This window comes from Pectinophora gossypiella, chromosome 7, assembly GCF_024362695.1.
Source record: "Pectinophora gossypiella chromosome 7, ilPecGoss1.1, whole genome shotgun sequence".
NCBI classification, from domain to species: Eukaryota; Metazoa; Arthropoda; class Insecta; order Lepidoptera; family Gelechiidae; genus Pectinophora; species Pectinophora gossypiella.
In genome coordinates, this window is record NC_065410.1 from 3,458,730 (window position 1) to 3,484,423 (window position 25,694).

At 40.4% G+C, this 25,694-nt stretch overlaps 3 protein-coding genes across 3 annotated transcripts in view; 1 reads left to right on the forward strand and 2 right to left on the reverse strand.

Annotated features, from left to right (window-relative positions):
• LOC126368154 (kinesin-like protein CG14535) overlaps window positions 1–25,694 on the reverse strand; it is a 657,648-nt gene that overhangs the window by 575,452 nt on the left and 56,502 nt on the right. The window lies entirely within an intron of this gene.
• Window positions 1–25,694, forward strand: part of LOC126368179 (polypeptide N-acetylgalactosaminyltransferase 2-like) — a 302,716-nt gene that overhangs the window by 39,748 nt on the left and 237,274 nt on the right. The window lies entirely within an intron of this gene.
• The window catches only part of LOC126368190 (equilibrative nucleoside transporter 3), a 418,002-nt gene continuing 402,050 nt past the window's right edge, over window positions 9,743–25,694 (reverse strand). The window contains exon 8 of the transcript XR_007566550.1: window positions 9,743–9,763. The gene's annotated coding sequence lies outside the window, so the exon portion shown is untranslated. The remainder of the gene's footprint in view (window positions 9,764–25,694) is intronic.

Here is a 25,694-nt window from a genome sequence, read left to right on the forward strand (position 1 = left end):
ATCGATGGACTAGAAGCTTCGAAAAGGGTAGGCGTGATTAATTAAATTGCGATTATTACTGTAGAACTCTTAAATGAGATTATACTTAAACTTCCGTGAAATTCCAGAAACTTTTCATTTGTCGCCTGAGGGCGTCTGGTTGCTAGCGACGAGCGGGTTGAAAGCATGCCTTAATCTGTCTTCTTCCGTCTTCTTCTATCGTGTGGGTTGTGAGGTGGATTACCAACCCATCAACCTGGTGTCAGGGTTATTATTGAGCCGCCAAAGGCCCTTGAAATGACTCATGTAACGACTACTAACTTACATCAATAAGTAGTAACCGGGACCAATTTCGACGTTTTGTCAATTTGTTCCCTTAAAATATGTGGATTCTTTCGTGGTTTTAAGTACAAAAGGCACTCAACCTAACTTCGGCTTAGGCATTTTAAGCCTCGTTTCATTGAAAAGACTCTTTGAAAGTTTAAGAAGAGTCATTCAATTTGTAAAGTTCCATTGAATGAAAGGCCACAAGATGTTTACATTTTTGTAGTAGGATAAGTATAATGCTTTTGTATGATGGAATTCCTTTTACATTTCGAAATCGTACTTATTTATTTATTTATTACATTTCGCGACTTTACAGTGCAGAAGCGCCAATGCTTATAAAAAAGTTGTTCATTATTATAGTGAGTACTTTCACCCACAAAACTCTTAGCCATTTGCTAACCGCAATATGCACAAAACGATCATTTATAAAGCAACCATGATATTATAAAGCTTTAGGTACACTTTATTCTTGTATTCAAAGGATTTGCTTACCTAACCTAAAGATTTGACAGGTCCAATATAGTGCAGAATTGACTGCCTGTGTTACCTTTCAACCCGAGAAAGGAAAACCAACTCAATACAGATTAGGCTAAGTTAGATATCTTCTTCTATCGTGTGGGTTGTGCGGCTGAGTACCAACCTCATTAACCTTGGTGTCAGGGTTACTATTGAGCCGCCAAAGGCCTCTGACATGGCTCATGTATCGACAACTTACTTACATCAGTAAGTAGTGACCGGGACCAACGGCTTAACGTGCCTTCCGAGGCACGGCTCATTTTACTTTCGGACAATCAGGTGATCAGCCTGTAATGGCCTAACCAAACTAGGGACCACAAAGTACTAGAAACCCACATTTCTGGGGTATGTGGGTTTTCTCACGGTGTACGTACTTCACTGAACTGTATTTCACTGCGGAGTACGTGATAATCATTTATAATGCAAAAAATAATTCGAAAACCAATTTGAAAGTCCAGGTCCGGGTTTAGGCCCGTGATTATGTAGGTAAATCATCATCAGCCTATTAACGTCCCCACTGCTGGGGCACGGGCCTTCCCTATGGATGGATAGGGAGATCGGGCCTTAAACCACCACGCGGGCCCAGTGCGGATTAGTGGTTATTAACGACTGCTAATACAACCGGGACCAACGGCTTAACGTGCCTTCCGAAGCACGAAGGAGTTCGAGATGAAAACTTTTTTTGGTCACCCGTCCTATGACCGGCCTGTAGGTTGATATGCAATATTAATTATTTATTCTCAAAATAAAAACAAATTCGAATATTACGGGATGGTCGCTGACATTCTATATTTTTATTTATTTATGTTTATTTGTTTAGAATGTTCCTTACTAAACCAAGGCCAATAACAGTTATCCTACTAACTTAATACAGGAGTAGAACATTGTAGTATTTCAAGAAGTATTACAAAAATATACTATCTAAATAAAAGCGACATCTTTTGTCTTCCACTGGGGCAATTCCTGTTCGGCGCGTCCTTACCGCGGGATGAGCGCCTTATACTTCAGTAGGCAGCACGGAAGCAATGCTGGACGGAAGGGACACGTCACAGAGACTGTAACATGGAACCTGATAGAGGGCAGCATTAATCGTCAGTACAGAGGCGGAGGACAGGAGCCCTAGTACGGCTTTGAAATAGACTACGCTGGGCGTCAACCATCTCGTGTCAGACAAAGTACTGGGGCGGAAGGAAATCGCTCCCCTATTCCTTAAAAAGTACAATGGAGATTGCTACACCGACAAAAGCGTGGGTGTTAATTTAGAGGTGAAGTAATGTAAATAGTGTAAGTTCGTTTCCTCAAATTAAGATGTTTGTGGCTTTCAAATAATATGCAATATCGGTATCACATCGTTACACGTCATCGAGTGTGACAAGATGCACCCTGGACATTTTTTACAGAGATTCGCTGTATAGTAAATATGTTACTGTGAAAGCTCTAACCACGCTAAATCTTAAGATTTAAGTGTAAGTCTTAGCCTTTACCGACATGAGTTGGTAACATAATATAAACTGCCTATATACGTCCCACTGCTCGGCACAGGCCTCCCCTCAATCAACCTGAGGACGTATGGAGCATACTCCACCACGCTTGCCCCATGCGGCTTGGTGGAGGTGTTTGTACGGCTAATAGCCGGGATTAACGTGCCCTTCGAAGCAAGGAATCATCTTACTTTTAAGGACAATCAGGTGATTCAAGCCTGAAAAATCCTTACCAAACAAAGGACAGTCTCACAAAGTGATTTCGACATTGTCCCCATCGGGAATCGAACCCGGACCTCCAGATCGTGAGCCTAACGCTCTAACCACTAGACCATGGAGGCTGTTTGATCATGGAGCTTTTACCATTCCAATTCAGTATATGCTAGGTTTTACCACTTTCAGCTGGTAGATGTTGGTTTTAGGAATAACCACAAGTACAAGTTGATGCGCTGAGCACGTTATGACATCTTTTGTTTTCTAACATTTACCGTGCCATTAATGTAAATCCTAAGATTTACCAACGGAATGGTGGTAAAGTTCGAATCGCAAACCTTTTGCGACATTTACCATTAGGAATTGGTAGATCTTAGATTTTACTGGAATATCTTAGGATTTACTGCAGTTCGAGCTTTTACAGTAACATATATTTGTTATACAAGGTCTATGGAATAACCTTCATATTTAAATTGGTATTCAAGTGTACAAACAAATTCCCGCATTGGCTTAACCTTCACACTCGATGAAATGAAGTTATGACGATAAACAAATTAGATTTCGTGTTTGTATATTACGAGATATATCGTTTCTAAAATGTATAATTTGTAAAGTTAACAGAAGGTTCATTTCTAGGTAATCGCTTTTTGTTGTGGCCTTGTATTATTCGTTTATTCTCAATAGTTCGTATCAACATAACTCATAATAATAATTTAGATTAAACGTCGTATTCACGTAGCGTGAAGAAGCACCTAATAGGCCAGTATGGTAGTCGCAACTGATTCGAAACTGACTCATTGCGTTGCTTTTTAGTTGCTATTGCAATTATGGCTTCTCTATGTCTGGTATCAGGTATAGTGGAGCCAACATGCTTGGCCAATATAAAAAAGAGACCTTAAAATTCACATACCACATAAAGACTGGCTGTCATGAGTTTTGATAGCTGAATCTTTCATCTATAGGACTTACAGGCTCTGAGTAGAGTATATAAGTTAAGCGTTCCTAATAGAACCAATTAAGTGAAAATTTGTGTGATGCTCTGTCGCGGGGCCACCACCTCCAATTCAGTTGATAAAAAATGCCTGTTTCTGATTTTTTCCTTTGTATTCACTTGATTACCTACCTGCATACCAAATTTCAGCTTACGTGCCTTCCGAAGCACGGATCATCTTACTTTTGGACAAACAGGTCAGCTTGTACTGTTCTAACCAAACTAGGGATCACAAAGTAGTTTTTCTGATATTTCCCCACCGGGATTCGAACCGGGACCTTCGGATCGTGAGCGTAACACTCAACCACTGGACCACGGACGCCACTGTTGATTATAATAATTGTTCGCAACTTGGCTAAGGCTCCTAACTACTGAGAACAGACTGTATTATATTGCCAGTTAGCATTTCTTACGTAGTAACGTAACTTACAGTACTTTGCAGTAGCAAAGTTCTAAGTGCTGTTGGCTCTTCTTCATAAAATGTTTATGTCAAATTCCACTTTGTACGAAATACCTAATACTGAACAATAAAAAACTTTTAGCAAATCAAAATACAATTAACGATACATTTCTTTTGTTACCTTTCTACTTTGTTTTGTTAGGGTTCGTTATCTTGAGTTATTATTTTAGACAAGTCTGTGATGGATGCCTGGTCTTTTGAAATGAAATGAAATAAAATGTATTCGCTTTAGAGTGGTACGAAAGATCTTAAATATATATTGTAACAAAAACAGTCCATCACTCAACCATACAGCGTGCGAATGAATTAAAAAAAAAATAAAAAAAAAATGAAAAAAAAATTAGGGAATGAGCGCGACGCCAACAAACTACGGTTGTAGTTTGGCGATAGTATTAAAATGTATATGTATGTAATTTTGTTTATAAATAAATTAAATTAAAAAAAGAATATTAATATTAAATAATTTATAATTAAAGGAACATGGTAGGGAACATGCTTTAAATACAGGGTGTTGGTGACATCGTAACGAAAACTTTGAGAGTTGATTCAGGCCATAATTCTGAGTTGATATCAAGTGGAATTTTCCGTCGCAAAGGTATGGAAGGGAAAATAATTTAAATAAGCTCTAAAATTTTCATGGCTTCTACCACCCACCACTCACACCCACCCACTTCCACTAGATATCAACTCAGAATTATGGCCTGAATCATCCCTCAAAGTTTTCGTTACGATGTCACTAACACCCTGTATTTAAAGCATGTTCCCTTCCATGTTCCTTTAATTATAAATTATTCCTCCCAGTAGGTGTTTTTCCCTTCAGTATTCGTTACAGTGTCACTAACACCCATACTACTTGTATGGCTACTGTATGTACTTGTATGGGGTGTAAGTGACATCGTAACGAATACTGAGAGGGACTGAGGGAGTTAATATCAAGTTTTTTTAATTATCTGTTTTTTAAATTTTATTATTTAGTTATCTACTAAACGATTACGTTGTCCTACTTTGCAAATCTTGTGTGCACCTATAATTGGCTTATGTAACAGTCTAATTCCTGATGTAACTTTTATTTTATTTAATGTTTTATTATATAAGCTGTTGGTGTACCTTTTTATAAATAAAATAAATAAAATAAGTGGAGTTTTCCATCGCAAAAGTAAAGAATTGAAAATAATTTAAAAGAACTAAAAAAATAACATGAATTTTGCGATGGAAAATTCCACTTGATATTAACTCAGAATCATGGTCTGAATCATCCCTCTGAGTATTTGTTACGATGTCACTAACACCCTGTATAATCTTTAATAATGTGTGTATATTTGAATGTTGTAAATATACATTTATTTCGCACTAGCTTTTGTCCGCGACTCCGTCCGCGTGGCGTGTCATAAAATAGAGATCTTTATGTGTGTGGGAGAAAGGTTAAAAAATGCTTATTATTTTAACGGCGAAATGTCTAAGAACAAAATTAAAATAACTTAAAAAGATTTATAACCTACAATTATTTACACAAAATTTAGAAATTACAACAGATACGCGTGTCGAAGGTTTTACCTGAATTAAACTTTTTTATTATTGTTTAGTTACACAAGGATCTAATCACGCGTTCTACGAACTGGACTATAATTAGTGATAGGCCAGGCCATTAATATTTTTTACAGTAAAAAAAGTTCTTAGTTCATTTGCTTTGAATTTGTCATCTATTGTCATTTTTTTCCAAAAGAATTATTAATTATCCTTTTCTTCTTCATTAAATTCTGAGAAATTACAATTTATTGCGTGCTTCCTGTAGCTTCAGTAAGACAGTGTTGCCATGTTAAGAAATACCTTAATAAAATTGTAATGAGGACTTTTTCAGGCTACGTTCGCCAAAAAAAAGAGGGCTCTATACAGATGTGACGTACTTACTTACATAATTATTCAAAAATATAATTTAATGTTGTTGCTTGATACTTGGATCTCAGATATTATAATTATACATTAAATTATAAGATCAATGATAACCTAAATGATAAAATGTCTGGTATTGAATGTGTTCCTCTAGTTATTAAATAACTTGTAATGTTCCTTCATTGATTAAAAAGATGTGTTGCTGTTGCAGTTTCTTGTCATTTCTTCTCAGCCATAACAACTTGCGAAATGACGTTAACAAGTTTATCCATGATAATTACGTTAAATAAATGATTCTGATTTCTGAATTGATACAGAGTTATGTTGCTACCTATATTGCTTCTCTTTATTTCGATCAGAATAATAATGGGGGAAGATGTGTTGTGCTTCGGTGTAATAACAAGGGTCATCATTTACAGCTAAAAGCAAAAAAATGCATATGTCTGTCCATGAAATTAAAAGGTTAAACGAAGCCAACATTAGAGCCATCCAGAATAGGCCTAAACCGGTGATTGTCGAATTTGTTTTCGAATTCATGTTTGGATCATAAATGATTATCACGTGCTCAGCGGTGAAGGAAAACATCGTGAGGAAATCCACATTCCCGAGAATTGATTTTCGGAGGTATGTGATCTAACCTGTATTGGGCTGGTGTTAGACAGGCAATCGCGTTTGTAAAAACCGGACCTGTCTTTTTAGGTTAGGTAAGCGGAGGAGCTCGGTGGCGCAGCGGTAAATGCGCTCGGTCTGCGATTGTTGAAGTTAAGCAACTTTCTCAAAGGCCAGTCATAGGATGGGTGACCACAAAAAAAAAGTTTTCATCTCGAGCTCCTCCGTGCTTCGGAAGGCACGTTAAGCTGTTGGTCCCGGCTGCATTAGCAGTCGTTAATAACCACCAATCCGCACTGGGCCCGCGTGGTGGTTTAAGGCCCGATCTCCTTATCCATCCATAGGGAAGGCCCGCGCCCCAGCAGTGGGGACGTTAAAGGGCTGGTGATGATGATGATGAAGCGTATCCTGCGAAAAACGGGATAATGCTAGGGAGATGAAACGAAGGCGACATTTGACAGCGCCATCTACATTTGTTTGGGGAACGTAACCTGGGAAGTCCCTAATTAACATAACATAACACAACACAACACAACACAACACAACACAATACAACACAACACAACACAACACAACATAAAAATACTTTATTCCACAAACAGGAAGAAACAAAATACAAAACAAAAGAGAAATAGAATTAGTACAATAGGCGGCCTTATTGCTAAGTAGCAATCTCTTCCAGGCAACCTTTAAGTATAGGAGATATTGAATATTAAGTAATATAGCGGGATAATTCTGTTATTACATTAAAAATAACTTTAATTAATCCAACATCTGTAAATTAATTTTCTTCAGACGACTAGCTAAATATAGCTCTATTGTTTACAGGTACAAAACATTCTTAAAATAACGATTATGGTTATTGAAGGAGGGTCTATTTTCCGCTTTAGCACCCTCAAGAGGGCCATTATAACTGGATTTGTTTGTCGTTAGCCACTTGTAGGTACTCCCAAAACCTAAGGGTCTTAGGCTTAGCCAAGCCAAGTTGCCAACAATTACGAAAAAAACAAGTGCGATTGGCCTCGCGCAAGAAGGGTTCCGTACCATTGACTAGGTAAACAGTCAGACTAATTAAAACACATAATAACGGGTTCTTACCGCGTTTAAATCAGAGATATGAGACACTCGATATTTCGGCACTATTGCAAGTGCCATGATACCTATTTCCCACCGGGGTAAGCAGAGACTACTTATAGAATTCCATTTGCTTCGATCCTGACACACTTCTTTTGTTTCCTCCACATTCATCAAGCGCAGAGAATAACAACAAAAGTACACAAATTTCATATCGCCTACCTGTCTTCTTCTTCTATCGTGTGGGTTGTGAGGTGATTACCAACCCCATCAACCCTGGTGTCAGGGTTATTATTGAGCCGCCAAAGGCCGCTGACATGACTCATGTAACGACTACGTACTTACATCAGTAAGAAGTAACGGGACCAACGGCTTAACGTGCCTTCCGAAGCACGGATCATCTTTTTTTGGACAATCAGGTGATCAGCCTGTAATGTCCTAACCAAACTAGGGGTCACAAAGTGATTTTTGTGATTTGTCCCCACCGGGAATCGAACCCGAGACCTCCGGGATCGTGAGCACATCGTTCAACCACACTGGACCACAGAGGCCTACCTGTTATCATCATTGTTATTGAGCAAAAAAAGCATTTGTTATACATACATACATAAACAGCCTATATACGTCCCACTGCTGGGCACAGGCCTCCCCTCCGGAGGGAGTATGGAGCATACTCCACCACGCTGCTCCAATGCGGGTTTGTGGAGGTGCTTTTACGGCTAATAGCCGGGACCAAGGGCTTAACGTGCCCTCCGAAGCACGGAATCATCTTACTTTTTCAAACAATCCTGTGACAGAAATACAAATGTGAAAATTTCAACTGCCTAGCTATCTCGGTTCTCGTGAATCCCGGACATCCTGGTGAATGCCGGACGGACAGACAGGCAGCGAAGTTTTAGTAATAGCGTCCCGTTTTTATCCTTCGGGTACGGAACCATAAAAACGACATTATACACAAGATAACGTCGCCTTGTACTGAAAACCGTTTACATGGTTTTCTTGAAAAATCACTTTTGGATGTGATTTTATTTAACAACCTCGATTTAATTTTATTTCATTTTCTAGCGGACCCAACTAGTTGGCCATCTAGTTCCGCTCACATGCAACAGATGGCGCCACATTCAATAATGCAGTCTTCAAGCGGTCGTGAAACGCGGTATCGAAGTTTACACAGCAAGACGCATATATACAACTTCCAACACAACACTGTTGGATCGTCGATCCCTAGTCACACTACCAACTTGAGGCTAGCGGGGTACTATGCTCAGTTCGGTACCCCGAAAACAACCCGGCAGCACACCCTCGCCGCCAAAATTTAAATTGGACAAATGGACAAATGGTGGACAAATCACTATGCGATTCCTATTTTGGTTAGGACATTGCTGGCTGTAAGTAAGATGATCCGTGCTTCGTTAAGCCGTTGGTCCCGGTACTTACTGATGTAAGTACATAGTCGTTACATGAGTCACGTCAGGGGCGTTTGGTAGCTCAAAAATAACCCTGACACCAGGGTTGATGAGGTTGGTCATCCACCTAACAACCCACACGATAGAAGAAGATCATTATGATTATGATAATAAGTATTGTTTGCTTGTATATTCGTATGGCACCTCGTTGTCACTCCTACGCACTCTGAGATAAAACAGAGGAAAAATAAATAAAAAACATCAGAAAATATCAAATCCCTCTCCGTAATTCAAAGGGGTTTTTGTTCACCTGATACCCTTTTGAGAAGCCCGTATTTATAGAAAGTCGTTGATTGATACCTCGTTGGTCAGATGTAGCAACGGAATTTAGACTATACAGGGTGTTAGTTACATCGTAACGAATACCAACGGGGATGATTCAGACCATGATTCTGAGTTAATATCAAGTGGAACTTTCCGTCGCAAAATTAATGTCTTTTTTTTAGTTTTCTCAAATTATTTTCAATTCTATACTTTTGCGATGCTAAATTCCGCTTGATATTAACTCAAAATAATCAGCTGAATCATCCCTGATCATCCCTCTCAGTATTCGTTACGATGTCACTTACACCCCATACAAGTACGGTCACGAGCATCAATATGTATACACTTTGGTACCATATCACATTTTTTTTGACAAAATAAATGGAACTGTAAGTATCACTAAATGACAAATATGTTAGTGCGACAGAGTCCTAAAGTGGGTACATTGGTGCTAATTCCTGTAAATACCATGTAATTTTATTTTAAGTTATATCTGTCATTTTCCTATCCGCCGAAAAGGAAAGGGACGGGTAATCGACAAGTATAAAATTTATGGAACACACGTCAATTTTAAGCACAAATCTAAACCAACCGTCTAAAAATTTTACATCAGTCAATAACCCGACACGTTCATTTACTCATTCTTCCTAAAATTAAGAGCTGTGAATCATCCGTCCCTTTCGACGGATGTGAAAATGACAGATATAACTTAAAATAAAATTAGACGGTGTCTCCAGGAATCGGGGCCATTATATTGCTCATGACTGTACATACAGATAGCCATATAAGTAGTGTTAGTGACCCCGTAACGAAAACTTTGAAGGATGAATCAAACCATACATTGTTTTAAGTTTACGCGGTTATTATCATAATTAAAGCACATAATAACGGGTTCTTACCGCATTTAAATGGGGAATGATGGTCATCCCGTGATCATGGCACTTGCAACAGTGTCGAAATATTGGGAGTCTCATATCCCCATTTAAATGCGGTAAGAACCCGTTATTATGTGCTTTAATTATGAATCAAACCATGATTCTGAGTTGATATCAAGTGGAATTTCCTGTCGGAAAATTCATGAAAATTTTTGTGTTTTTTTTTAATAATTATCAGTTCCATACTTTTGCGACGAAAGATTCCACTTGATACCATCTTCAAAAAAAAAATCAAAAATGTATATTTATAAATTCAGTCGTACATTAGTTTATTTGAGTTTCCTTTTAAGCAACAAATTGCCTGTGTCAGGAAAAACTCCGCTCTTCCATGTTTGTTATTATCAAATTATTAAACAATAAAATATCTTAGAATCATGGTTTGATTCACCCCTCAAAGGTTTCGTTACGATGTCACTAACATCCTGTATATATTATGTTATGTGGTGTGGCACCGGTTTCCTTTTCAATCGGGGAGCGCTTCGAACCCCGGTACATGACTTGCATCACTAAGGCCGGTCACATACATTCGGAATTCCATTTCGGAATTTCGATTCGAAATACTGTTTCGGGATTCCGTTAATATATCACACACATACGTTTATTTCCGTTCGGAATAACAAGGCTCAGTTGAGCGACGCTAGAACTTGAGTTCAGACATTTGGCATTATGGACGACGATTTTCTTATCGCGATAGCACTGTTGCTATACCTATCAAGGAAAAAAAAAATACGTCGCCGTTACTGGGCCATGCATAGGCCATCATACGGAATTCCGAATCAGATTAAATTTCGAACGGAAAAAAACTGTAAGTATGTGGTTGATTCATAGATGTTGTATGGATTTAATGCGTTCGATATTACGAATCGATATTTCAAATCGAAATTCCGAAACGGAATTCCGAATGTATGTGACCGGCCTAAGTTATTAAACACAGGCTCAACCATTATAGATGGCGATACGGCTCACCAACTGTCACGTTGGTTTTTATCTACTAATATTATCTGTTATAAGAGAGAAAACACGTGCCTCGCACACCAGCAGTGCTTATGAATGATTATGTAACTGAGTCGCTGTTATATGGATCATTATACCTATTACTGTAATACTTACTGGAAAGACTACAACGTTCTACTCCTTTACATACATACATACATAAACTCACGCCCGTAATCTCTAATGGGGTGGGCAGAGCCACAAGTAATCAAAGACAACTTGCAGCCACTGTTGATACGAAGTCCAAAGATGGATATGATGAACCTTACCTACTCCTTTATTTAAGTAATAATTAGAGGATAGCTGTTATTGGCTTTGGTTTAGTTAGTAACATTGTAAAACATTTAGATTAAGCTGTTGTTATCCCAAATAAACATAAATAAATAAATAAATAAATGATGCAGCGTAGCGCGTGGCGTGTTCTTCCGTTATAAGCATCTCCGTTTGTATAGAAAACACGCACAGAAAATGCATCCACACGCGTTCATGCGGATCACGCGCATACAAGCGGAGAAACATGCACCCCCGCGCGTAGGTGCGGAGAGAGACGCAAGGTATGGCACACCGAATCCCGCAGTGCCGCGCGGGATTTTGGAACGGTTTTGCATGAAATGAGAGTCGCCGTGCGTTAATCTACAAAACGCCCCTACGCGCGTGAGTGCGTAAAAAACCCACACGATGATGCAGATCTGCACTCCCGCAGGTACGCGCGTATGATGCTGGGTGTGGAGAATAGCCTAACAGAAAGCTCGATGAGGTGTGGGTACTTAGTTCATCTTGCAATGGATAGTACTTTTTTATTTTCTTTCTTAAAATTATAGATGGTTTTCGTAATGAAGTGTGGTGGTCTTATTTATTTTCGGTGGCTCTTGAGTTGCTTATTATTAGGTATTTTGTGTGGACTATTTTAAAGGTATGTTCATAATTTTAGTTGTCTTTGATTACTTGTAGCTCGGTGGCGCAGCGGTAAACGCGCTCGGTCTGCGATTGTTGAAGTTAAGCAACTTTCGCAAAGACCGGTCATAGGATGGGTGACCACAAAAAAAGTTTTCATCTCGAGCTCCTCCGTGCTTCGGAAGGCACGTTAAGCCGTTGGTCCCGGCTGCGTTAGCAGTCGTTAATAACCATCAATCCGCACTGGGCCCGCGTGGTGGTTTAAGGCCCGATCTCCCTATCCATCCATAGGGAAGGCCCGTGCCCCAGCAGTGGGGACGTTAATGGGCTGATGATGATGACTTGTGGCTCTGCCCACCCCATTAGGGATTACGGGCGTGAGATTATGTATGTGTATGTATTCATAACTCATAATCATTTATGAGCAATAAAAATGGTATTATGCAGTTGGTCAGCATTTAACATTTGGTCTACATTTTTAGTTATTTAAATTACAACATGCAAATAGTAAAATAAAATGTATTATTTAAATGTCAATCATTAAGTACATTAATTATGACGGCCTCCGTGGTCCAGTGGTTTGAGCGTTGGGCTCGCCATCCGGAGGTCCCGAGTTCAAATCCCGGTGGGGACATATTACAAAAGTCACTTTGTGATCCCTAGTTTGGTAAGGACATTACAGGCTGATCACTTGATTGTCCGAAAGTAAGACGATCCGTGCTTCGGAAGCCACGATAAGCCGTTGGTCCCGGCTACTATTTACCGATGTAAGTAAGGAGTTACATGAGGCATGTCATGGGCCTTTGGCGGCTCAATAATAACCCTGACACCAGGGTTGATGGGGTTGGTAACCCACCTCACAACTCATATGATAGAAGAAGAGCCTAAGGGATGGGTACACGAAAGCACCTATGAGCCTGGCATGCTAACTTAGGGTGTTCAAAGCCTCTTTAAAAATTAGAAAAAAGCTATCTTAAAGGAGTTCCGTTTTTAATTTTAAGATTCCCTAAAAAGAGCATTAACTTATTTTTTCTTATCGTCGATCTCTTCGGTATGCGCCAGAGTTTATTAGAATTCCTCACGTACTTAACCCATATTTCCTGTTACGTAGATTAAAACATGGGCTTTTCCTCATGAAGAATTCTAAGATAATCTGGTATTAACGTGCACGATAAGCGTAACATACCATTTTCGAAATAATTTCAGAGCTGGTCTTGTCACTATATATAGCATAACATAACATAACCAGCCTATACGTCCCACTGCTGGGCACAGACCTCCCGTCAATCAACCGGAGGGGGTATGGAGCATACTCCACCACGCTGCTCCGATGGGGGTTGGTAGTGGTGTTTTTACGTCTAATAACCGGGACCAACGGCTTAACGTGCCCTCCGAAGCACGGAACCATCTTACTTCTTCGGACAATCAGGTGATTCAAGCCTGAAAAGTCCTTACCAAACAAAGGACAGTCTCACAAAGTGATTTCAACAATGTCCCCATCGGGAATCGATCCCGGACCTCCAGACCGTGAGCCTAACGCTGTCTTATAAGGAGGTGAAGGAATTAGTGTTTGATAGACAAGAATGGAGAATGCTACACCGACAAGAGCGTGGCTCTTAAATTAATAATGATGAGTACATTTGCCGCTATTGCGTTAACTACTTGGCCGGGCATATGGCGCTAAGGGCTCTCACTCTGTACAAAATTTAAGACAACAGGCCTGAGAGTGCCTAGTTGAGCGCGAACCTCGGCTCAGGGCGACGTCTGAAGGGATTATATTTGAAAGAATTAATCGACCCTAGGGAACATGAATTCATAATTTCAGAGCTGGTCTAGTAACTATATATAACATAACAATACCAGCCTATTTACGTCCCACTGCTGGGCACAGACCTCCCCTCAATCAACGGAGGGGGTATGGAGCGTGATAATAATTTATGATCCAAACATGAATTCGAAAACAAATTCGACAATCATAGGTTTAGGCCTTTGGTGGAATCGAACCTGTGACCTCAATGTGAAAGGCAAGCGTTCTACCAACTGGGCTATCACGGCTATATAATTTCCGAAGATATATTAACTCAAAACGATCTTTAAATGAAACGGTAAAGTTTCAGTAATTCTGGCACTTCCCTCGCTGTTCGTTCCCTCTTGTCCCTCAGAAACATTAAACTCAGCCATCACTGATGTTAGTAGAGTATTATTAATGTTCAAAGTTCGCCATTTCCTCTCGTAGTTATTAAGAAAGGCTTTAAAGAAGCCAAATTGCAATCGAGTTTTATATTTAGTCAAATCAGTTACTTTTTACATAGAAAAGCTGTGGTAGCCCAAATGGTAGAACGCTTGCCTCTCACTTTGAGGTCGCACGTTTCAATCCAGCGCAGGCCTAAACCAATGATTGTCGAATTTGTTTTCGAATTCTTGTTTGGATCACGTGCTCAGCGGTGAATGTGAGCAAAAAGGAACCGTTCTATACGTAGAATGTCGGTTTCCTCACGATCTTCTCTTTCACAGCTGAGCACGTGACAAATTCGACAATCATCGGTTTAGGCCTGTGCTGGATTCGAACCTGCGACCTTAAAGTGAGAGGCAAACGTTCTACCAACTGGGCTACCACGGCTCACTCCATTTAACATAACAACATAAACTGCCTATATACGTCCCACTGCTGGGCACAGGCCTCCCCCCAATCAACCGGAGGGGGTATGGAGCATACTCCACCACGCTGCTCCACTGCGGGTTGGTGGAGGGTGTTTTTACGGCTAATAGCCGGGACCAACGGCTTAACGTGCCCTCCGAAGCACGGAATCATCTTACTTTTTCGGACAATCGGGTGATTCAAGCCTGAAAAGTCCTTACCAAACAAAGGACAGTCTCACAAAGTGATATCGACAATGTCCCCATCGCGAATCGAACCCGGACCTCCAGATCGTGAGCCTAACGCTCTAACCACTAGACCACGGAGGCTGTTACTACACTCCCATTTACTACACTATAAATATAATTTAGCGTCTGTTGTGGATCCTTTAATAAAAAGGTGGTCCAATTTACCTCCCCTAACATTGAATATAAAAGGACTAAAAATATAAGTCTAAAAACTTAAACCCGACTACAGAAAAATTAGAATTAATTTACACGGCTGTCAACTAAACTTCACTTTTAGGAAGAATTTCTGAGAAATATTTTCTTGTTTCATAGGTACTTTTCAGAGCGTGATTTTTCCGTAGTCGGGATTTAGTTTTTACAAACATACATAAACTCTCGCCTATTTCCGGGGTAAAAGAGACTATAAAATTCCTTTGCTTCGATCCTGACACACTTCTCTTGCTTCCTCCACATTCATTCAGTTTTTAGACTAAACATAAATATATTATATAAATCCACAAAGACAGAATAATATACAATTCCTTACAAATAGAAAAACTCCTTAAAAGACTGGCAACATTTGCCCTTTGAACAGCTAAACTAACCTTTTGACAAAAATAGTTTCTAAACTTATATGTTTATTTATATTATTTTGGGGTCTTATTTGTTACGGTAACGTGCTTCCGATACGTGTTTTGGAGATAAAAACCTGTCCAAAACATGTCTGAGTTGACAAGTTATCAATTTACGTCGTACTGATAACATGTTGTATTGATAACAATTATCGAGTAAATACAAGGATACCCGCGAATAAAAACTAGTACGAGTAACGTGTACATTTTTGTTTAATTTGACACCCAACATTCAAAAAAAATATTTTCGTCATCCACAGTTTATCTCTATTTTGTTTTGTTTACGTATATTGTAGTTATAAGGTAGATTCGTTCTAATTGGTGCTCGGTGGTGGTCATATAATAAGGAATCAGAATCAGAATCAGAATCATTTATTCAACGTAATTATCATGGATAAACTTGTTGAAGGCCAATGTAACATTTTTGAATTTACGTCATTTCGCAAGGTGTTATGGCTGAGGAGAAGAAATGACAAGAAACTGCAACAGCAACACATCTTTTAAATCAATGAGGGTACATTACAAGTTATTTAATAACTAGAGGAACACATTCAATACCAGACCTTTTTATCATTTAGGTAATCATTAATCTTATAATAGGCTTTTTTACATAAAGTAAGCTTCACGTGAGCTTTAAATTTGTTCTCTGACAAATTTAAAATATTATCTGGTATTTTATTGTAAAAACGTATACATAACCCCAAAAACGATGAATTTAATTTACTTAATCTAGAATTTTGAACAACAATTTTATTTTTATTCCTTGTATTGTAAGTATGCCTTTCACAGTTTCTCGGAAGGAGAGATACATTTTTACGCACATACATAATGTTTTCATAAATATATTGACTTGCGACCGTCAGTATATTTATTTCTTTAAACAGCTCCCTTAAAGAGTCCCGACAACGCAGATTATAAATAGCGCGAACTTCCCTTTTTTGAATAATGAAAATAGTTTCTACATCAGCGGCTCACACACATAATACTACGTATAGAACAGCTGAGCAGTGAGGAGCTCGGTGGCGCAGCGGTAAACGCGCTCGGTCTGCGATTGCTAAAGCTAAGCAACATTCGCAAAGGCCGGTCATAGGATGGGTGACCACAAGAAAAAGTTTTCATCTCGAGCTCCTCTGTGTTTCGGAAGGCACGTTAAGCTGTTGGTCCGGCTGCATTAGCAGTCGTTAATAATCATTAATCCGCACTGGGCCCGCGTGATGGTTTAAGGCCCGTTCTCCCTATCCATCCATAGGGAAGACCCGTCGTTAATGGGCTGATGATGATGATGATGATGATAGAACAACAACTCTCCGCTCCCCACCAGCGTCTGAGCTAGGTTTACCTCAACCCCTTTCAAACACAGTTTAGACTTGAATCGTGAAGGCAGTGCGCGGATTGTCGTTTTTATTGTTTATCAATTATTTAGTTTAATATTCGAATTTTGAAATTGGACGCCGGCGTTCTTTGATTAGATTCGAATATTTGATCTCACAGTAAATGCCCGCTCTGGCTAGCCTGCACGGCGCCTATAAATATTTATTGTTCATGATGATTAAAAAAAATATCCTAGGCTAAGTGTTTAGTGTAAAAATAATGTGAATACAATTTATTAGTTCAGTGATTTTTTAAGTCAAGTGTAAAGCTTATTTATTTATATAGTGTAGTGTAGTGTGTTTTTATAGTGTTTAGTAGTGTGCCTATTTAGTTTCATTGTTCAAAATTTCTTGTTTGTGATTTGTGTGGTAATAAAAAAATATAATATTATTTGATTATTATAAAAGCATCTTTCGTAAGTAGTAATACATACCTAATTAAGTAAATTGTCATTGGCATCCCTAAGACATCATACACACAGCTGCGCGTGTTGATAATATAAGGCCGCCTGTTGTGCTTTTCTGTAAATAGTGTCCTAATCTCTGTATTTGAATATGTTTTGACATTCAAATACAGAGATAAGGACTTTTTGGCGGGAAACGGGAACGGGACAGTTGCTTTCTTCATTGAATAATCTAAATAATTAATACGAAGTGGTGGTTTGTGGTTAATGATCGCATTAAGTTAGTCGGAAGACATTCGCGACTGTTATTATATCGGGGTATTCAATGAACAAAGTGTATCTGCCTATTTTCGCTTCGTGCCAGGTAGCCGCTTCATAACTCGAAAGTTTGTGCGGACTTTTGAGTTAATTTGTTTGGGGTTCGGAGTAGGAGTCTACTCCGAGGGTGGGGGCTCAGGTTTCATCATCATCACCTTTCATCATTTCATTAATCATCAAGAAAAAAATACGTAAGACATGGCTGTATGGGCATAGTTCCCTTTGCCTTACCCTTGGGGAAAACAAAAAACAAAAAAAAATCTCTGTATTTTGTGTCCATTGTGCTCAATAAAGTATTTTATCTATCTATCTAGCTGTAGTGGTCTGAGTACGTCTTATCTTACCCTTGATCCAAGGTGAAAATAAATTGATGGATTATTCATTAGAAACGAGCGTTTAGGGTCTCCTTATTGAAATGTGCGGAGGCGAAATTTACATTTTATTTGTGTTCAACATAAAGAAAATAACTGCTCTGGTCCTTTGTACCTTTCTTATTTTAAGTAAGTATAGTCTTTCATGTTACGACAATGTGATTATTTGTGTAAGTTTTAAAATACATTAAAGACCTACCTTCTTCTTATCGTGTGGGTTGTGTGGTAGAATACCAACCTCGTCAACCCTGGTCAGGGTTATGATTGAGCTGCCAAAGGCCCCTGACATGGCTCATGTAACGATTACTTACTTACATCAGTAAATAGTAACCGGGACCAACGGCTTAACGTGCCGAAGCACGAATCATCTTACTTTCGGACAATCAGGTGATCAGCCTGTAATGTCCTAACCAAACTAGGGATCACAAAGTGATTTTTGTGATATTTCCCCACCGGGATTTGAACCCGGGACCTCCGGATCATGAGCCCAACGCTCAAGCACTGGACCACGGAGGCGTGAAAACTACACTTAAGATAAATGAATAACTCATTAGTTCAAGTCCAGTATCGGAGTTCGAACCCGTGTCAATAGGAGAACATTCAGCCCCATCACGATACAACGGATATGCGCTTTTTGTGCACTATGCAAAAACTGGCAACACCAAGAACTAATCTTTATTCTAATTTTATGGAGCCGCATACCAAATTTTTAGGTCAACCTTTTTTATATTGACAAATTGTAACATGGGGTTGGAAAAGAATACATGTTTGTATCAATAATTATCACGTGCTCAGCGGTGAAGGAAAACATCGTGAGGAAACCCACATTCCGGAGAAATGCATTCTCGGAAGTATGTGATTTAACCTGTATTAGGCTGGTTTTCCGTTCGCGTGTTGGAAGGGCAGACAGTCGCTTGCTAGGCAGACAGGCAGAGATAATGATATGAATTTATTGATTCAATGTGGCCTTTTTAACGTCTATGGTGGAAACAGCATAATATTATTTGGTGGCGCGAACGTGGTGGCGCGGACTGTCTGTCTCTGGCATTTTCGAGGTAAAGCGGTTCATCATGGCTGTACCTAATTTTCTGAGGCTGTAAACCGCGTAAGAGTGAAGGGGAGAGCACGCAGACACGAGAGAGATGTCTCTTTCGCACTTACACGTTAGGTTAGATTATTGTCGGTTGGTTAGAAACAAGTCGAATTCAAATTCAAAAATATCTTTATTCAGTGGGTCACATACTTACACTTTGAATCGACTATTTTTACATAACGAACGTCTCATCGCCTAAACGACCTCTGTGGTCCAGTGGTTGAACGTTGGACTCACGATCCAGAGGCCCCGGGTTCGAATCCCGATGGGGACATATCACAGAAATCACTTTGTGATCCCTAGTTTGGTCAGGACATAAAGGTTTTTGTTTTCCTTGAAACAATATTTTGTTTTATTAACTTCACTATCACAAACAAACAGATTCGTTTTAAGCCATCCTAACTTTACATTTTTTTATGAACTAGACGAGATCTTGAAAATTCCGGGATCTCGCGGGATTGACGTTTCCAATCCGCGGGATCTCGAATTTGCGATCTCGAGTCGGGATTGCATTCCCTAAGCAAGATAAATCTACATCGGAGTGTTACCATTCTACACATAGCATTATTCTTTTTTCTACGTTCGTAAATTACAAAATATCTCCCCTCGTAACTTTCCTGTTGCCTTTGAGTGTTTAAAAGCTAGAGAAAAAAATAATGTTTATATTTTGACGTGACTTATGTCTGATTTTATCGTTCCTTCTTTTGTGCTATCTCGAAAATAACTCTAGTCTGTTACGTTTTCACGCCGAAACTACTGAACCGATTTTGATGAAATTTTCTAATGAGATAGATTAGACCTTGGGGAGGGATCTCGGATAATTTATATTTATATAGGGGCGGAATAAACATACCGTGCGCGATAAACGAAATTGTCGCGGGCGGAAATCTATCTACATCTTCTATCGTGTCGGTTGTGAGGTCGATTACCAACCTCATCAACCCTGGTGTCAGAGTTATTATTGGGTTTATAACTACTTACTTAACACAACATAAATAGCTTTATTACGTCCCACTGCTGGGCATAGGCCTCCCCTCAATCAACCGGAGGGGGTATGGAGTAGTCACCACGCTACTCCACTGTGGAAGCGTTTGGGCTAGTCGCCTGGGACCAACGGCATAACGTGCCTTCCGAAGCAGAAAATCATCTTACTTTTTCGGACAATCAGGTGAATCAGCCTGCAATGTCCTAGCCAGGCAGTTTCACGAAGTGATTTTGATATTTTAATTATTTATTAAATAAAAATACATAAACAAGTACATTCCATCCAACTACAATTGTAACAACACACATATTATTAAAAACAAAACATAAAAAAGGGATAAAAAGCTATAAATAAAAAATGTCCTCCAGCTCACCACATCGAGGCAAAGTCCCCAGAATACTGGCCACGTTGCCCCTCTGCACCGCCAAACTGACCCTTTGGGCTTTGATTTTGATAATGTCCCGGAAAACTACTTACGAAGATTATTAATTTGTAAGTTATATATTTATTATTATTATTATTATTTATTTAATTTTAAGATAACATAGATCCAAAAAATTTAAAAGATAATGTTAGTAGCGTAGGTGGTAGAAAAAACATCATAAAATTTCGTTCCTTTTTACGAGTATTATATTTGTATGTCTTGTATGTTTGGGAGCCGTGGTTGCCCAGTTGGTAGAACGCTTGCCTATCACTTTGTGATCGCAGGTTGAAATCCAGCAAAGGCCTAAACCATTCATTGTTTTCGAATTCATGTTTGGATCATAAATGATTATCACGTGCTCAGCTCACATGCACGAGAAATGCATTTTCGGAGGTATGTGATCTAACTTGTATTCAGCTGGTTTTCCCTTCGCGGATTGGAAGGTCAGAGGGCTTTGCTTCTGTAAAAAACCGAACCTGTCAAATCTTCAGGTTAGGTAAACGGACCCTTGGAAAAACGGGATAATACTAGGGGGATATATAACTTTGTATGTCTGATTTGCCCTGGATAGCATTCAATACTAGGTTAATTCTCATCAATTTAGATGGTGGGAAAATACGACGCAGGTAAAAATATAATTTATTTTTCGGTCCCTTTTCAAATACCGCAGGGGATGACAAGCGTTGGATAACGGTTTTTTATATTTTTAAATAACCGTTTCTTTTTTAATTGCCCGTTTTACGCATCTGCCAAAATCACATTCTGAAATCTTTTGTTCTGCAAATAATGGATAGATATTTTAACTGTACCCATAAGGTTACTTGCTGCAATAAAAATATATTAATATTTTTTATTAATAATAATGTTTTTGCAAACCGAAGCGGAGATGGCGCGACAACTTGGATGCTTTACTGCAAGGCTGACCAGAGGAAGCACTGGAGAGAGAATTCTGGAAGAAATGGAGGGAGGCCTTTGCCCAGCAGTGCGACACGTTAGACTAGATAAGATAAGAAGAATTATTATAATTAAAGCACGTAATAACGGGTTCTTACCGCGTTTAAATGGGGATATGAGACTCCCGATATTTCGACACTCATCAGTCATCCCGTGATCATGGCACTTGCAACAGTGTCGAAATATCGGGAGTCTCATATCCCCATTTAAACGCGGAAGAACCCGTTATTATGTGCTTTAATTATGATAATAACCGCGTAAACTTAAAACTATGTAGAATATAGTATGTTTTTGTTAATATATTAATATTTTTATCCAGCATATTTTTTATCATATTCCCGGGAAATGTGTTTCTGAAGCACGTAAGTATAGGTATAATATGTGACCTAACCTATTTGAGCTGGTTTTCTTTTCGCGAGTTGGAAGGTCCTGTCAAATTTGTAGACTAGGTAAGCGGACCCATTACTTTATTAACCCTTTCACGGGCAGAGACCATGGGTCATTGATGGTTCATAATAGATAGTATGACACCTTGGAATCGGATCGTCATTAGACGTTCTGTCCTTGAAAGTGTTAACATTGGTCGAGCAGGCGGCATAGTCCCCCATAGCTCCAGTATAACCCGGTCCATTAACCTCCAACCCAATAACCCAGTTCCATTTGTTTCAATAATTTTCATGAATTTTCTGACGGAAAATTCCACTTGTTAATGTCACCGTAAAATTATAAATAACGTTTATAGCAACCCGGCCTACCGAACATTGTCTGGGTCGGCGAAACGAACGAGCCTCGCGCGGTCGTATGCCCGCGCGCTTTAATTGTTAAAGGAGCGTGCCGCGCCACCCCCCGCGCGCCCCCGCTATCTGTCACTTTCATATTTTTTCTCTTCTCTCTCTGGACGATTGCGAACCACGCGCACGCTATACGCGCCCTTTCTTAAATTTGTGTGCCAATCTTGTAAGAACTCGTGTGAATCTGAATATATTGTGACAATCACCCTATTAAACAAAAGATTACCCTGAGATCCGACTGTTTTACTTCAACACCTGGCTAGCCACCCCCATATCTGGCAGCCCAACGCGGTTATTCAAGATTTTCAACTCCAGATATTATAAGGTACGTCGTGAATTCTACAAGATAATTATAAGAAAACACAGATACCTAACGATACATCGTGATTTCTACAAGATAATAATAATTGTAACACGCCTATACAATCTGGAGGCCCTCCGAGATTTTTTACAAGATTTCTACGTGGATTCGAATATTTCGTGATAATGCCACGCACTCGAAGTCAGGAGCAAACTTTACGGCCCGATGATGATGCTGCTTACGACCCGCCGCCGCCCACACGTGACGACGCCGGCGCGGCCGACGCATTCCCACCTTCCATCGGCGACCGGTTCTCTATTCCCCCTACCGATGCCAGCGTGACATTCTCACAGGAAAGTGTCGCCGCCCTCGTCGCGACACTTCAGAAAACCCAGACAGAAGCCTTCAAAGACGTACTCGAGTCTGTTTTGAGTCATCGTGTGACCTCATCGACTCCGGCGCCGCTACCAGACAGCCATGCTAATATGTCTCAATGTAAAGCTACATACAGCGGCAGCGGCGACCCGACGGACGTGGAAGCGTTTATAGATGCGGTCGACAGTTATATTGAATGTACACAGATCAGCGATGCAAATGTAGTCAGAGGCATATCTATGCTTTTAACGCAAGACGCAGCCACATGGTGGCTGGGCATTAAGAATACTATCTCTACATGGGACGAAGCCAAGGAGAACCTGATAAGTGCCTTTGGAGACCGACGTCCGCCTCATCGCCTGTACCTACAACTGTTCAAAATGGCTCATGACAAGGAAAGTACAGATATTTTTATAGCTAGAGCACGCGCTCTCTTAGCACGCCTCCCTCGCGGCGATCTTAGCGAGAAAGTAGAGCTAGACATGGTGTACGGGTTATTGAACGACCGTATACGACGACAAGTGCGACGAGAAGAAGTTACGACGTTCGCAGGACTGCTCCGCCGTGCACGTGAAATAGAAGATGCGACGGCGCCGATCGTGCCGCCCGTCGCTCACCGTCGCGCCATGCCCGCCGCCGCGCAGCCAAGCCGCGCGCCCGCCGCGCATGCTGCAGTCGCTGGCCGCGCCCCGCCTGTCACCGAGCCCGCTTTCTCCGTCCCTCCGACGCGCCCCGAGCCTACGTCGATGCCCGCCGCCCACGCCCCTGCACCTCCACCTGCGCGAGACCCGGCTCCCGCCACTGCAAAGAAGCAGCGGCCAGTGTGTACCTACTGCAAGAGGTTCGGTCACACGATAGATGCATGCCGTAAGTTAGCGAACACTCAAGGTGAGACAAAATTTAATACTTGTGTGGAGTCGAATGGACATAATAATGAGGACAAGTGTAAGGAAAGCTTTTATTGTGTGGAATTTTCTAATAAGTCCAATATTCCTTCTTCAAATAACCATTTGAACGCTAGAGACTGTAATGTTCCATACCAATCTGATAACTTAGCTATAAATAATACTTACAATACTCATATGTCAGATGTGTTGCTCTTATCAGATAAGAATAATTCCAATAGTTCAGAGGGTGTTTGTGTTCATCAACTTAAGGGTTGTCATTGTTATTGCTTAATACATAATAATGTTAATAATTTTAACACTAATAACTCTGCTTGCTTTCTGGATAAGGGTGACCATAACAAATTTATTTCTAAGGATAAAATTTTTAATGAATGTTTTGTGAATGTTCAACAACCTAAGGGTTGCCATTGTTATTGCTCAATTCATAACGATGCTTACAATTCTAAGTCTACTAACTGTGATTGTTATATGGATAAGGGTGACCATGCGAAATTTAATTATCGGGATAAGTATTTAAATGAATGTACTTTGAATATTGATGAGTGTGCACGTACGGGGGACGCATCATTGTTAGGCAACGACCACGTCAGGCTCGCCTCGCATCAGGACATGCGACCAATTTTTAAAATCGAAATCTTGGGTGTTAATGGTACTGCTTTGATTGACACAGGCGCTAAGCATTGCATTGCGGGTCATACGCTATATACTCTCCTTCTACGTCGAGGCCATCCTCTTCACCGCACGTCGAGACGGGTGAAGCTCGCCGACGGCCACATTCGCGTAATGGATGTATTAACTACAACATTACAGGTGAGGTTGGAACACACTGTTATTTCTATCCCATTTTTGGTATTCCCGGACTCCGACAACAACGAGACACTCCTCGGTATCGACTTTATTTCTGCCGCCGGAGTAGTGTTAGACTTCAGCTCAGAAACTTGGTACTTCAGCAAATCTGGTACTCGTTACAAGCTTCTGTTTGAACCTGACTCTCGCGACGTCAACTGCGCTTCTGCAGACGTGCTTCGGGAAGACGAAGGCACCCATCTTGGCTCAGCTGAACGACAGGCGCTTGCCCAAGTACTCGTCAAGTACGCCCAGATCTTCGAGCCAGGGGGAGCCCCGACACCTTACGCCGAGCATCGCATCGATACAGGTGAGCACCCTCCTATTGCTGTACCTCCCTATCGCTTGAATCCTGCAAAGAAAGAGTTGATGAGAAAGGAGATAGAAGATATGCTACAGGCCGACATTATCGAAGAATGTGAGTCTGCATGGAGTGCCCCGGCGCTGCTCGTGCCGAAGTCAGATGGTAGTATCCGCTTCTGTATCGACTACAGACTGTTAAATTCTGTCACCAAATCTGATACTTACCCCATGCCCCTCATTGATGAGCTCGTACAGTCAACGAAAAGGAACTGCTACATGAGTACCCTAGATTTAAAGGCGGGTTACTGGCAAGTTAGCGTCAGTGAAGCTGACAGGGACAAAACAGCCTTTGTAACACCTCTAGGTACTTATCGTTTCAAGCGAATGCCGTTCGGATTGAAAAATGCTCCGGCGACATTTCAGCGGCTCATCGATCGCTTCAGGACATGTGCAGCATTAAAAGACGTAACTATACTCACTTACTTAGATGACATACTAGTCATTTCAGAAGGACTTCAGCAACACCTGCGTGACCTCGAGGCAGTCTTCCAACGCCTTAGCCAATTTAATCTGCACGTCAACCGGAAGAAATGCGTGTTCGCCAGAGAAAGCGTCCGTTACCTGGGGCACGTCATTACGCAAGAAGACATCTCCGTTGACCG